Below are 14,510 nucleotides of genomic sequence, written 5' to 3' on the forward strand. Positions count from 1 at the left end.
GTTGAAAACCCTCTGTTGGCAATGACTGCCTGAAGTCTTGAACTCATGGACATCACCAGACGCTGTGTTTCCTCCTTTTTGATGCTCTGCCAGGCCTTCACTGTGGTGGTTTTCAGTTGCTTTTTGTTTGTGGGGCTTTCTGTCTGAAGTTTAGTCTATAACAAGTGAAATGCATGCTCAATTGGGTTGAGATCAGGTGACTGACTTGGCCATTCAAGAATATTCCACTTCTTTGATTTAATAAACTCCTGGGTTGCTTTGGCTTTATGTTTTGGGTCATTGTCCATCTGTAGTATGAAACGACGACCAATCAGTTTGGCTGCATTTGGCTGGATCTGAGCACACAGTATGTCTCAGAATACCTCAGAATTCATTCGGCTGCTTCTGTCCTGTGTCACATCATCAATAAACACTAGTGACCCAGTGCCACTGGCAGCCATGCATGCCCAAGCCATCACACTGCCTCCGCCGTGTTTTACAGATGATGTGGTATGCTTTGGGTCATGAGCTGTACCACGCCTTTGCCATGCTTTTCTCTTTCCATCATTCTGGTAGAGGTTGATCTTGGTTTCATCTGTCCATAGAATGTTCTTCCAGAACTGTGCTGGCTTTTTTAGATGTTTTTTAGCAAAGTTCAGTCTAGCCTTTTTATTCTTGATGCTTATGAGTGGCTTGCACCATGCAGTGAACCCCTCTGTATTTACTTTCATGCAGTCTTCTCTTTATGGTAGATTTGGATATTGATACGCCTACCTCCTGGAGGTGTTGTTCACTTGGTTGGCTGTTGTGAATGGATTTCTCCTCACCATGGAGATTATTCTGCGATCATTCACCACTGTTGTCTTCCGTGGGCGCCCAGGTCTTTTTGCATTGATGAGTTCACCAGTGCTTTCTTTCTTTCTCAGGATGTACCAAACTGTAGATTTTGCCACCCCTAATATTGTAGCAATTTCTCGGATGGGTTTTTTCTGTTTTCGCAGCTTAAGGATGGCTTGATTCACCTGCAAGGAGAGCTCCTTTGACCGCATGTTTACTTCACAGCAAAACCTTCCAAATGCAAACACCACACCTCAAATCAACTCCAGGCCCTTTATCTGCTTAATTGAGAATGACATAACGAAGGGATTGCCCACACCTGCCCATGAAATAGCCTTGGAGTCAATTGTCCAATTACTTTTGGTCCCTTTAGAAACAGGGTGGCACATGTTAAGGAGTTGAAACTCCTAAACCCTTCATCCGATTTTAATGTGGATACCCTCAAATGAAAGCTGAAAGTCTGAACTTCAACTGCATCTGAATTGTTTTGTTTAAAATTCATTGTGGTAATGTCTGTAACCAAAATTAGAAAAATGTTGTCTCTGTCCAAATATATATGGACCTAACTGTATATATATATATATATATATATATATATATATATATATATATATATATATTGTAGGGGTTCACTCGCTCAGGTGCATAGGAGGAAACAGGAGGCACATTCTCTTCAGCGTTCATGTAGGTTTATTCACTCCATAAACCATTTAGGTCAGCAACACAAAGGTAAACAGTCCGTACATCAGGACGACATAGCATAAAAGTCCATAGAAGAGCTCTGCTCTTCTCAGGCCTGACGGCACACAAGCTGTGCAATGTCCAGCACGCAGGCCCAGTCCTGGAGCCTTAACACACTGTGGAGGCTTTCTCCTCCACACACACAGACTCCTGTCTGTAGTGTCCCGCCTGGACACAGCGATCACTGTCCACACTCACAGTTTCCCAAACACTCACCCACATGTGCCAAACACACCTCCATTATGTAGCCTGACACCACACCCAGGTACCTGTCACATGATTAGACATGTGGTTTTGACATCACCACAGGTCCTGAAACAAACATAGATAGGCATGGTTATGCCCCTTACCCAGGGGTGAGGTATATGGGTAGCCAGACCCTCCCATCTCTCATAGCTACCCGTAACCCGGACCCAAATATACTTAAACACTTCCTTATTGCTTTATGTGCATTACAAAAAACACTCCGGGTTACATCACAGCGACAAGCCTTCTCTGTGATACATACCTCCCGTCAACTATCCAACCTTTAGCCACGCTACAATATATACATATGTATTGTAAGATGGCCGCCGGACACGTCCTTGAGGGGAGGTATGTGTCATCACGGCTATTAGCTGTGGTGATGTGAGCTCAGAGGTATGTTCCAGCACATATAGTGCTGAGAGGATTGTTTTGGGCGGCTCCATTGCCGGGTTTTACGAGCAGTCGTAAGTGATGGGTGGAGATGACCGCTCACATATCCCACCCCAGGGGCATCTATTGGTGAATAAAATGGAGGCCAATTGCCTCATCCAGTGTCTGTGTGTGTGTTGTAAAAGACATTGACCTGTGCGGGCGGACCGGCTGTACTACAAGGACTGTGTACTTTTTTCCTGTTTGTTACTTTGTGCCGGAAAAGGCTATTCACTTGTTTTTTCTAACCAGAGCAGTTTATGACTTTTGAATAAACTTGCTTGGACACTTCCGTGATTCCGCTTCATGTGCCTACCTCAGCAACAGCTGAGTGAGTGGAGATCCCTACAATATATGTATATATATACACTCACCGGCCACTTTATTAGGTACACCATGCTAGTAATGGGTTGGACCCCCTTTTGCCTTCAGAACTGCCTCAATTCTTCGTGGCATAGATTCAACAAGGTGCTGGAAGCATTCCTCAGAGATTTTGGTCCATATTGACATGATGGCATCACACAGTTGCCGCAGATTTGTCGGCTGCACATCCCAAAGATGCTCCATACAAGGCAGGATGGATCCATGCTTTCATGTTGTTTACTTTTTCTCTTGTAGGTTTTAATGTTTTGTGGCCAATGTGAACATGCGTTTAACTTCTGCATGAGTACCAACTCAAGTTAAGCTCAATTTTTGTGTTTTTTTTTCTTTGTATTGTTGCATTCTGTGCAAGCCGGGGTGTGGCCTCCCTGTTTCTGAGCTGGAGATTGCAAATAAATCTTCCCAGTCTGGTGGTCCCTGGTTGGGCCCAGTCTGTTATGACCCCAATGGCGAGGGTCTCAGAGGAACGTGGAAGTCTGCAGAATACAAAAAAACCAGCTCATAGGGCAGTGGTAACTGGGTTGACCATATATCTACTCCTAACGCCAACACTAGAAGTAGCCGGGGATCATTCCTACGTTGATTCTAGATGACACGCGCCAGCCGGAGAATCTAGCTACCCCTAGTAGAGGAAAACAAAGACCTTTCTTGCCTCCAGAGAAGGGGACCCCAAAGCTGGATAGAAGCCCCCCACAAATAATGACGGTGAGGTAAGAGGAAATGACAAACACAGAAATGAACCAGGTTTAGCACAGAGAGGCCCGCTTACTGATAGCAGAATAAAGAAAGGTAACTTATATGGTCAACAAAAACCCTATCAAAATCCACACTGGAAATTCAAGAACCCCCGAACCGTCTAACGGTCCGGGGGGAGAACTCCAGCCCCCCTAGAGCTTCCAGCAAAGGTCAGGATATAGATTTGGAACAAGCTGGACAAAAATACAAAACCAAAACAAATAGCAAAAAGCAAAAGGCAGACTTAGCTGATATAACTGGAACCAGGATCAGTAGACAAGAGCACAGCAGACTAGCTCTGATAACTACGTTGCCAGGCATAGAACTGAAGGTCCAGGGAGCTTATATAGCAACACCCCTAACTAACGACCCAGGTGCGGATAAAAGGAATGACAGAAAAACCAGAGTCAAAAAACTAGTAACCACTAGAGGGAGCAAAAAGCAAATTCACAACAGTACCCCCCCCCTTAGTGAGGGGTCACCGAACCCTCACCACGACCACCAGGGCGATCAGGATGAGCGGCATGAAAGGCACGAACTAAATCGGCAGCATGAACATCAGAGGCGACCACCCAGGAATTATCCTCCTGACCATAGCCCTTCCACTTGACCAGGTACTGAAGCCTCCGCCTGGAGAGGCGAGAATCCAAGATCTTCTCCACCACGTACTCCAACTCGCCCTCAACCAACACCGGAGCAGGAGGCTCAGCAGAAGGAACTACAGGCACAATGTACCGCCGCAACAAGGACCTATGAAATACATTGTGAATAGCAAACGACACAGGAAGATCCAGACGAAAAGATACAGGATTAAGGATTTCCAATATCTTGTAAGGCCCAATAAAACGAGGTTTAAATTTGGGAGAGGAGACCTTCATAGGAACAAAGCGGGAAGAAAGCCATACCAAATCCCCAACGCGTAGTCGGGGACCCACACCGCGACGGCGGTTGGCAAAGCGCTGAGCCTTCTCCTGTGACAACTTCAAGTTGTCCACCACATGATTCCAGATCTGCTGCAACCTATCCACCACAGAATCCACCCCAGGACAGTCAGAAGGCTCCACATGACCCGAAGAAAAACGAGGATGGAAACCAGAGTTGCAGAAAAAAGGCGAAACCAAGGTGGCGGAACTAGCCCGATTATTCAGGGCAAACTCAGCCAATGGCAAGAAGGTCACCCAATCATCCTGATCAGCAGAGACAAAACACCTCAAATAAGCCTCCAAAGTCTGATTAGTTCGCTCCGTCTGTCCATTAGTCTGAGGATGGAAAGCAGACGAAAACGACAAATCAATGCCCATCCTACTACAAAAGGATCGCCAGAACCTGGAAACGAACTGGGATCCTCTGTCTGACACAATATTCTCAGGGATGCCGTGCAAACGAACCACGTTCTGGAAAAACACAGGAACCAGATCGGAAGAGGAAGGCAGCTTAGGCAAAGGAACCAAATGGACCATCTTGGAAAAGCGATCACATATCACCCAGATAACGGACATGCCCTGAGATAGCGGAAGATCAGAAATGAAATCCATGGAGATATGTGTCCAAGGTCTCCTCGGGACAGGCAAGGGCAAGAGCAAACCGCTGGCACGAGAACAGCAAGGCTTAGCTCGAGCACAAGTCCCACAGGACTGCACAAATGACCGCACATCCCTTGACAAGGAAGGCCACCAAAAGGACCTGGCCACCAGATCTCTGGTGCCAAAAATTCCCGGGTGACCTGCCAACACCGAGGAATGAACCTCGGAAATGACTCTGCTGGTCCACTTATCCGGGACAAACAGTCTGTCAGGTGGACAAGACTCAGGCCTATCAGCCTGAAATCTCTGCAACACACGTCGCAGATCCGGAGAAATAGCTGACAAGATAACTCCATCTTTAAGAATACCAACAGGATCAGCGACTCCAGGAGCATCAGGCACAAAGCTCCTAGAAAGAGCATCGGCCTTCACATTCTTTGAACCTGGTAAATACGAGACAACAAAATCAAAGCGGGAGAAAAACAATGACCAGCGGGCCTGTCTCGGATTAAGGCGTTTAGCAGACTCGAGATACATCAGATTTTTGTGATCAGTCAAGACCACCACACGATGCTTAGCACCCTCGAGCCAATGACGCCACTCCTCAAATGCCCATTTCATGGCCAACAACTCCCGATTGCCCACATCATAATTTCGCTCGGCAGGCGAAAACTTCCTAGAGAAAAAGGCACAAGGTTTCATAACAGAGCTACCAGGGCCTCTCTGCGACAAAACGGCCCCTGCCCCAATCTCCGAAGCATCCACCTCAACCTGAAAGGGAAGTGAGACGTCAGGCTGGCACAAAACAGGCGCCGAAGTAAACCGGCGTTTCAACTCCTGGAAAGCCTCCACGGCAGCAGGAGCCCAGTTAGCTACATCGGAGCCCTTCTTGGTCATATCCGTCAAGCGGTGTTCCAGGTGCGCCGAACGTTTGTGGAGAAAATCTAATCTGCCCGAAGATTTCATCCATTATAAGTTCATGTTAAAAACATACAACTCTGCCCTTCACCTCTCCAAACAAACCTATTTCAACACCCTCATCACCTCGCTGTCCAATAACCCTAAACGTCTCTTTGACACTTTCCGGTCCCTACTCAACCCAAGAGAGCAGGCCCCAACCACAGATCTCCGCGCTGACGATCTGGCCAATTACTTCAAAGAAAAAATTGACCACATTCGACAGGAAATCATTTCCCAATCTCTTCATACCAAGCACTGTCCTCCCTCCCCCACTGCATCTAGTTCACTCTCTGACTTTGAACCAGTTACAGAAGAAGAAGTAAGCAGGCTCCTTGCATCTTCTCGCCCGACCACTTGCACCAGCGACCCCATTCCGTCGCATCTCCTCCAGTCCCTTTCCCCGGCTGTCACCTCTCACCTAACAAAAATATTCAACCTTTCCCTCACTTCCGGTATTTTTCCCTCCTCATTTAAGCATGCCATCATACATCCACTACTTAAAAAGCCCTCCCTCGATCAAAATTGTGCCGCTAATTATAGACCTGTCTCTAATCTTCCCTTCATCTCTAAACTCCTGGAACGCCTGGTCCACTCCCGTCTTACCCGCTATCTCTCAGATAATTCTCTTCTCGACCCTCTTCAATCTGGTTTCCGCTCTTTACACTCTACTGAAACTGCCCTCACTAAAGTCTCTAATGACCTACTAACAGCTAAATCTAATGGTCACTATTCCATGCTCATTCTCTTGGATCTCTCCGCAGCATTCGACACTGTGGATCATCAGCTCCTCCTCACTATGCTCCGCTCCATCGGCCTCAAGGACACCGTTCTCTCTTGGTTCTCCTCCTATCTCTCTGGCCGATCCTTCACTGTTTGTTTTGCTGGTTCCTCCTCCTCTCACCTTCCCCTTACTGTTGGGGTTCCTCAAGGATCAGTCCTAGGCCCCCTCCTCTTCTCTTTGTATACTGCCCCTATTGGACAAACAATCAGTAGATTTGGTTTCCAGTACCATCTCTATGCTGACGACACCCAATTATATACCTCTTCTCCTGTTATCACGCCGACCTTTTTAGAAAACACCAGTGATTGTCTTACCGCTGTCTCTAACATCATGTCCTCCCTCTATCTGAAACTGAACCTGTCAAAAACTGAACTCCTCGTGTTCTCTCCCTCTACAAACCTACCTTTGCCCGACATTGCCATCTCTGTGTGCGGTTCCACCATTACTCCAAAGCAACATGCCCGCTGCCTTGGAGTCATCCTTGATTCCGAGCTTTCATTCACCCCCCACATCCGATCACTGGCTCGCTCTTCTTATCTGCATCTCAAAAACATTTCCAGAATTCGCCCTTTTCTTACTTTCGACTCTGCAAAAACTCTTACTGTCTCACTTATTCATTCTCGTCTGGACTATTGTAACTCTCTACTAATTGGCCTACCTTTTACCAGACTCTCCCCGCTCCAATCTGTCCTGAATGCTGCTGCCAGGATCATATTCCTCGCCAACCGTTACACCGATGCCTCTACCTTGTGCCAGTCATTACACTGGCTACCCATCCAATCCAGAATCCAGTACAAAACTACTACCCTCATCCACAAAGCACTCCATGGCTCAGCACCACCCTACATCTCCTCTCTGGTCTCAGTCTACCAACCTACCCGTGCCCTCCGCTCTGCTAATGACCTCAGGTTAGCATCCTCAATAATCAGAACCTCCCACTCCCGTCTCCAAGACTTTACACGTGCGGCGCCGATTCTTTGGAATGCACTACCTAGGTTAATACAATTAATCCCCAATCCCCACAGTTTTAAGCGTGCCCTAAAAACTCATTTGTTCAGATTGGCCTACCGCCTCAACGCATTAACCTAATTATCCCTGTGTGGCCTATTAATAAAAAAACAACAACATAATCACGTTCCTCCATCATGTTCTCATACACTTTATGCAGTTAATAGCCTCTGTGTCTGTACTGTTACATACTTAGGTAGTTAACTGGTTCATGCAGCTTTACATGAACACCCGAGCCTTACACTATGGCTGGTCCAAATAACTAAAGCAATTGTTACCATCCACCTCTCGTGTCTCCCCTTTTCCTCATAGATTGTAAGCTTGCGAGCAGCAGGGCCCTCATTCCTCCTGGTATCTGTTTTGAACTGTGATTTCTGTTATGCTGTGATGTCTGTTGTCTGTATAAGTCCCCTCTATAAGTTGTAAAGCGCTGCGGAATATGTTGGCGCTATATAAATAAAATTATTATTATTATTTATTATAGGTTTCACAATGCTAGAAAAATTAGCAATAAAACGACGGTAGAAGTTAGCGAAGCCCAAGAACTTCTGAAGACTCTTAACTGACGAGGGCTGAGTCCAATCAAGAATAGCTCGGACCTTGACTGGGTCCATCTCCACAGCAGAAGGGGAAAAAATGAACCCCAAAAAGGGAACCTTCTGTACACCAAAGAGACACTTTGAGCCCTTGACAAACAAAGAATTTTCACGCAAAATTTTAAAGACCAACCTGACCTGCTCCACATGCGAATCCCAATTATCAGAAAAAACCAAAATATCATCCAGATAAACAATCAAAAATTTATCCAGATACTTCCGGAAAATGTCATGCATAAAGGACTGAAAAACTGAAGGCGCATTGGAGAGCCCAAAAGGCATCACCAAGTACTCAAAATGACCTTCGGGCGTATTGAATGCGGTTTTCCATTCATCACCTTGCTTAATGCGCACAAGGTTGTACGCACCACGAAGGTCTATCTTGGTGAACCACTTGGCACCCTTAATCCGGGCAAACAAGTCAGACAACAGCGGTAAAGGATACTGAAACTTGACAGTGATCTTATTTAAAAGCCGATAATCAATACAAGGTCTCAAAGATCCGTCCTTTTTTGCCACAAAAAAGAATCCCGCACCAAGAGGGGAAGAAGACGGACGAATATGTCCTTTCTCCAGAGACTCCTTGATATATGAACGCATAGCGGTATGTTCAGGTACCGACAGATTAAACAGTCTTCCCTTAGGAAATTTACTGCCTGGGATCAAATCTATAGCACAGTCACAGTCCCTATGAGGAGGCAGTGCACTGGACTCAGACTCACTGAAGACATCCTGATAATCAGACAAATACTCCGGAACTTCCGAAGGCGTAGAAGAAGCAATAGACACAGGCAGGGAATCCCCATGAATACCACGACAGCCCCAACTTGAGACTGACATAGCCTTCCAGTCCAGGACTGGGTTATGGGTCTGTAACCATGGCAGCCCTAAAACAACCAAATCATGCATTTTATGTAAAACCAGGAAACGTATCACCTCGCGGTGTTCAGGAGTCATGCACATGGTAACCTGTGTCCAATACTGCGGTTTATTTGCTGCCAATGGTGTAGCATCAATACCCCTAAGAGGAATAGGATTTTCTAATGGTTCAAGAGTAAAACCACAGCGCTTAGCAAATGAGAGATCCATGAGACTCAGGGCAGCACCTGAATCTACAAACGCCATGACAGGATAAGATGACAGTGAGCAAATCAAAGTTACAGACAGAATAAATTTAGGTTGCAAATTACCAACGGTGACAGGACTAACAACCTTAGCTATACGTTTAGAGCATGCTGAGATAACATGTGTAGAATCACCACAGTAGTAGCACAAGCCATTCCGGCGTCTATGAATTTTCCGCTCATTTCTAGTCAGGATTCTATCACATTGCATTAAATCAGGTGTCTGTTCAGACAACACCATGAGGGAATTTGCGGTTTTTCTATCACATTGCACCGAATTAGGTGTCTGTTCAGACAACACCATGAGGGAATTTGCGGTTTTGCGCTCCCGCAACCGCCGGTCAATTTGAATAGCCAGTGCCATAGTATCATTCAGACCTGTGGGAATGGGAAAACCCACCATAACATTCTTAATGGCTTCAGAAAGGCCATTTCTAAAATTAGCGGCCAGTGCACACTCGTTCCAATGTGTCAGCACGGACCATTTCCGAAATTTTTGGCAATACACTTCAGCCTCGTCCTGCCCCTGAGACATAGCCAGCAAGGCCTTTTCTGCCTGAATCTCAAGATTGGGTTCCTCATAAAGTAAACCGAGCGCCAGAAAAAACGCATCAAGATCAGCCAATGCCGGATCTCCTGGCGCCAGCGAAAAAGCCCAATCCTGAGGGTCGCCCCGTAAGAACGAAATAACAATTTTTACTTGCTGAGCAGAATCTCCAGATGAACAGGGTCTCAGGGACAAAAACAATTTACAATTATTCACGAAATTCCTAAACTTAAACCTGTCTCCGGAAAACAGTTCAGGAATCGGTATTTTAGGTTCTGACCTAGGATTTCTGATAACATAGTCTTGTATGCCCTGCACACGAGTAGCCAGCTGGTCCACACTTGTAATCAAGGTCTGGACATTCATGTCTGCAGCAAGCATAGCCACTCTGAGGTAAAGGGGAAAAAGAAAAAAAAAACTCAGAATCTTCTTTCTTATAATCCCTCTTCTGCAATGCATTAAACATTTAATACTGGCCTGGCAAACTGTTATGACCCCAATGGCGAGGGTCTCAGAGGAACGTGGAAGTCTGCAGAATACAAAAAAACCAGCTCATAGGGCAGTGGTAACTGGGTTGACCATATATCTACTCCTAACGCCAACACTAGAAGTAGCCGGGGATCATTCCTACGTTGATTCTAGATGACACGCGCCAGCCGGAGAATCTAGCTACCCCTAGTAGAGGAAAACAAAGACCTTTCTTGCCTCCAGAGAAGGGGACCCCAAAGCTGGATAGAAGCCCCCCACAAATAATGACGGTGAGGTAAGAGGAAATGACAAACACAGAAATGAACCAGGTTTAGCACAGAGAGGCCCGCTTACTGATAGCAGAATAAAGAAAGGTAACTTATATGGTCAACAAAAACCCTATCAAAATCCACACTGGAAATTCAAGAACCCCCGAACCGTCTAACGGTCCGGGGGGAGAACTCCAGCCCCCCTAGAGCTTCCAGCAAAGGTCAGGATATAGATTTGGAACAAGCTGGACAAAAATACAAAACCAAAACAAATAGCAAAAAGCAAAAGGCAGACTTAGCTGATATAACTGGAACCAGGATCAGTAGACAAGAGCACAGCAGACTAGCTCTGATAACTACGTTGCCAGGCATAGAACTGAAGGTCCAGGGAGCTTATATAGCAACACCCCTAACTAACGACCCAGGTGCGGATAAAAGGAATGACAGAAAAACCAGAGTCAAAAAACTAGTAACCACTAGAGGGAGCAAAAAGCAAATTCACAACACCAGTCCTTTTGTCTGCCGTTATTCACACTGAGGTCAACATTGACACATGCACTAAAGATCTTATTAAGAAAAAAGCCACCAAGTTTTTAAGGGACAGAAAAGGCCATTTTTCTAGCACAGAAGTGGTTCCCATGGAAACCAACGCGCCCATTCAATCTTCTGCCACCTCAGGAGCAAATCCCGCACCTAACTCTAACACACATAATTCCTTATTGAGTTTGAGTAACAAACAACAGAAATTATACTATGAACAACATAGAGACAGTTTGAAGGGTAGCACCAATGATAATAATAGGAGTAAGAGCAATGATACAAATGTTTCCGATTCCCTGGCTCATAGCAGAAAAGAGCACTCTCCTCTATGTTCTGATCTCACAGTAATCCAATTGAGCCCTGAATTAGACAAAAATCTGTTGTTGGATGGGAGTAATGGGGCCTTCTTGAATTGTACTGATAATAATTTGGCTGAGGTGGACCATTACCCAGGTCTATCACAGCTTACTATTCATGACGGTGGACTCTCCCTACCCACTTCTCCATCCACATCTTTTGCTTCCCTCCCTGTTACTCTCAATACTCTTCCCAATCTACCTATAGTTGACATTATTGAACCAACCTCTCTTGATACACCCCCGACTTTACCAGTCAACACTATTGAGCCAATTAGTCTGCCAATTAATAATTTGGTTGATTCTTCCCTTGTTAGTACCCTATCAGTTTCTCCTACCTCCAACAAAATTCTGCATAATACTAAAATCACTCATTTTTTTCAGTTGGCACCAGGCAACAAGTCAAAAATAAAAAGAAAACGAGAGCACGAGGATGTAGGGGCAAGGGAAAATCCAAAAAAAACCTTCAGGCTCCCCCTAAATCCACTACTGAACTAAGAAGCATCTTCAATTTATCAGACTATAGTCTCAATAACGATGAACGATGTCCAGACTCGCCCCTTAATGCTTTTAGACTTTATTTGGATTTTAATGATTTTATTAGGAAACTTACGGCACAGAGACACTTCTTGATTGAGGGTAAGAATAAGCCAATGAACTCAGAATCTAATTTGATAACTAATGAGGCTGACTCTTTTCTACATGTTGACCCCAAAGCCACCTCAAGCCATTTTTATCCCCTCCATCACAGGGGATCGCACATTGAAACATTCCAGCAGCTCATCTTTAAAGAAATTCGGTCTTTACCTTTATCTAAAAAGAAAAATAGTAACCTTACTGTAGGTGAGAAAGCAGCCGTGAAATCCCTAAGGGAAAATGTGAATATTATTATCAAGAATGCTGACAAAGGGGGAGGAGTGTGTCATGTCGGACGCTGTTCAGACCAGGTCGTTCGACAGACAGCGGTAATTCCTCTTTTGACCACTATGTGCTCATTGGCGTCGGCTAGATTCTATCTAGCTGGTCCGGGGTTAATTTACCTGATGCTCGGATTGGAAGCTGGGCCATGCCCATTGCCTTTAAATAGTTCTCCTGAACATTGGGCGTCGCCGATTATAGCTTCTGTCTTGTGCGTTGTTATCTCGGTCTGGAGTGGTGAGCTAGTTGTTGGAGTATCGTTGCTGGTGGTGTATTTCCCTTTGTCTTATTTACTCCTTCCTATATTTGTATTTATTTTGCCCTGCACATTTATAGTGTATTCCTGAGTGACTGCGGCGTGGTGTATATTTTCCGTTATCCTTGTCTGTTCTAACTGTGGGTATTGGTGTAGTATCTTTTCACTGGGTGGTGGGCGGTGGTTTCAGCCTAGGGTTGAAACAGGAGACAGGGCGAGGGTCGAGGCCTAGACATGCACACCATCAGTGTAAACTCTAGGTAGAGGGTCAGTCAGGATTTCCCTAGTCTGAGGGAAATTGCAGGGGCCCGGGTTATTAGCTCTTGCCCACCTAGTCTCCCCGTGACATTATAATCGGCCTTAAAACAAACAAAAAAAAAAAGTTTCCTTTTTTTTTGTTTTGTCATGGATCCCATGACTTCCATGACCTGCCAGTTGGAGGCACTGTCCCTACAGGTCACTGAGTTGAGGGGGGCAGTGCAGCAACAAGGACTAGCAGTATCTACTGTGCAAGCTGGAGCGACAGGTAGAGTTGCTGAGCCTAAGTTTCCTTTGCCTGAAAAATTTGCTGGGGAACGCAGTAAATTTGTTTCTTTTCGTGAAGCTTGCAAACTATATTTCTGTATGGGCCCGATCTCCTCAGGTAATGAGGCTCAGCGTGTGGGCCTGGTGTTGTCATTGTTAAGCGGGGATCCCCAAGCATGGGCGTTTTCTTTGCCATCTGATTCTGCTGCATTTGACTCCGTGGAGTTTTTTTCCTTTCTTGGAAATATTTACGATGAGCCAGACAGAATGGCTCTAGCAGAATCTTAAGATATGCACTATTCGCCAGGGGGAGCGAGTTGCAGAGGATTACTGTTCTGAATTTCATCGCTGGGAGATCGACACACAGTGGAATGATCAAGCGCTGCGGAGTCAGCTTATTCATGGGGTTTCTGGAAGGGTTAAAAAAGCCCTCCTGATGTACGAGACTCCTACTTCTCTAGATTCCGCTATGAGTCTGGTTGTCCGCATTAATCGCCATTTGCGTCATGGGGAGCATGAGACACCACCTATGGGAGAGGGTTTAGGTTCACGTGTGGTTGCTGCAGGTGAGCCCACGGAGCCTATGCAAATCGCAGGGGTGTCACATGTGAAGCATTGAGCCCCTGAGCTCAGGAAGCAGGGAGCCTGTTTTTACTGCGGTAAGACTGGTCATTTTATTAACATCTGTCCTCTACTGTCTAAGAAAAACGCAACGGCGGAAAACTTCTAAGCTCAGAGGGTGTGGAGGAGACCAATCTGACCTTATGTATATCCTCCATGGCGGTTTCTCAATGCATGCTCCCTGCTAAGGTTATAATTGCTGGCAGTGAGCTGCCAATTACTGTGTTTGTGGATAGTGGTTCAGCCACAAATCTCATTGATGAGGAGTTTGCGCGCACAGCAGGTTTTAGGATTGAAAAACTGCCTCATCCTATCCGCGTGGTCACCATCAATGCTGCTCCTCTCTCACAGCGGGAGATTACTGAATTTGTGGCTGAGGTGAAACTCCACATTGGGGTTCTACATTCCGAGCAGGTCACATGTAAGGTGCTCAGGAATCTTCCTGCTCAGGTGGTTTTGGGTTTTCCATGGTTGTCTATGCACAACCCGGTAATTGACTGGAAAACTCAGGACATAATTCAGTGGAGCGAATTCTGCCAGGAGAATTGCCTGGCCACATGTGTGTCTGCTGTGACTTCAAGCATTCCGGAGTCACTTCTGGATTTTGTGGATGTGTTCTCTGAGAAGGGTTGTTCAGAGTTGCCGCCACATCGCCCCTATGACTGTACTA

The sequence above is a fragment of the Ranitomeya variabilis genome, chromosome 3 (assembly GCF_051348905.1).
Source record: "Ranitomeya variabilis isolate aRanVar5 chromosome 3, aRanVar5.hap1, whole genome shotgun sequence".
Lineage (NCBI taxonomy): Eukaryota > Metazoa > Chordata > Amphibia > Anura > Dendrobatidae > Ranitomeya > Ranitomeya variabilis.